This window comes from Perca fluviatilis, chromosome 3 (assembly GCF_010015445.1).
Source record: "Perca fluviatilis chromosome 3, GENO_Pfluv_1.0, whole genome shotgun sequence".
Taxonomy (NCBI): Eukaryota; Metazoa; Chordata; class Actinopteri; order Perciformes; family Percidae; genus Perca; species Perca fluviatilis.
In genome coordinates, this window is record NC_053114.1 from 12,266,909 (window position 1) to 12,268,168 (window position 1,260).

A 1,260-nucleotide genomic window follows, 5' to 3' on the forward strand; every position below is an offset into this window, starting at 1 on the left:
GCCACTGGAAAGGACAAACAAAAAGGAGGTTACAACAAAATTAATCTCAAAAATGTACAACAAAACAGGAGATAATTCACAAAATCAGGTTAACCAAAACAATAAGATAAACAAAAACAGTTTACTTGATCAAAATAATAAAATAAAATAAAAAAACAATAATACAAACTAAATGATTAATTCCTCAGTCAATTAAAATTAAAGGAATAAACAAGTTAAAAGTCTGGTGTTGGCAATTCACCATGCGCACCAAAAGCCAGCAACAACAGTGCCAAGCAGTAGCGACACGCTGTGTAGTTCGCGGCAAAAACAAAGCTGTGCAGCTAGCAGCCGAGGCACAGCAGCAGACAAGGCTCTGTAGGCAAAGCTATACATTCAGCAGCAGAGAGTAGACTGTGTAGTTAGCAGCAGAGAAAGCTGTACAATTAGCAGCATTTAGCAGTGGAGACAAAGGCAGACCAGGCAGCATTTAGCAGTGGAGACAAAAGCAGACCAAGCAGCATTTAGCAGTGGAGACAAAACAGCAGCGGCCCCAATCAGCTGGTGGTGGAATCACATCAATCACCACCGGTAGACTTCGGCCAGCTGATGAGCATTCCCTGTCAATAAACATAAAATTAGCATGGCTAAGCTACATTAATCAAGGTTTTTGGGGGCTAAATTTAAGGTAGCATACCTGTTTTCAAAGTCAAACCTGCACAGCGAGGGGGAGGGAGAGAAAGACCCACACGACAGCAGACATCTACCTGTGACCACACTAGTATTAGCTACAGGATAGCACTCGGTTTAACACACGGAGAGAGAGAGAGACTGAACACTTACCACCGCTCAAGAGAACCAGGAAATAAAAATGGAGAACGCCACACGGAGCACTCGGTCGCTGCTCTGCAGTGAAAACACGCAGGCTTTAAACATAAGGACATAATGATAAAAAAAGGCTGAAACAAAGCAATAGCCGCAGCAGTAGCGCGGTGCATTACCTGCACAGACAGACACCTGACCCGGAAATGATGTCGCAGTGGGAGCGCGAGAAGGAAGGCCGCACTTATATACTGCCGCCCTAGTGGTCAGCAGGCGCAACAAGACAACTTTATTTCTATACTGCTACACTAAGCTAGGGTAACTACCGCCTGGCTGCGTTTCCGTACTTGACACAAGAGGGGAGTTATCAAGCTTCTCATAAGCATACTTCCCAAAATATTAACCTACTGGGGGAAAAATTCTTAACTCAAGCTCCACTTCCTACCTTTTGGGATTTTG

At 44.0% G+C, this 1,260-nt stretch overlaps 1 long non-coding RNA gene across 1 annotated transcript; it reads right to left on the reverse strand.

Moving 5' to 3' along the window:
• Positions 1–234: 234 nt before the first annotated feature.
• LOC120556136 lies at positions 235–1,012 on the reverse strand. Its single transcript, XR_005638810.1, has 4 exons — positions 981–1,012; positions 823–885; positions 677–746; positions 235–599 (listed from the first exon to the last, which is right to left on the reverse strand). It is a non-coding gene; the product is annotated as an uncharacterized LOC120556136 (long non-coding RNA).
• Positions 1,013–1,260: the final 248 nt, after the last annotated feature.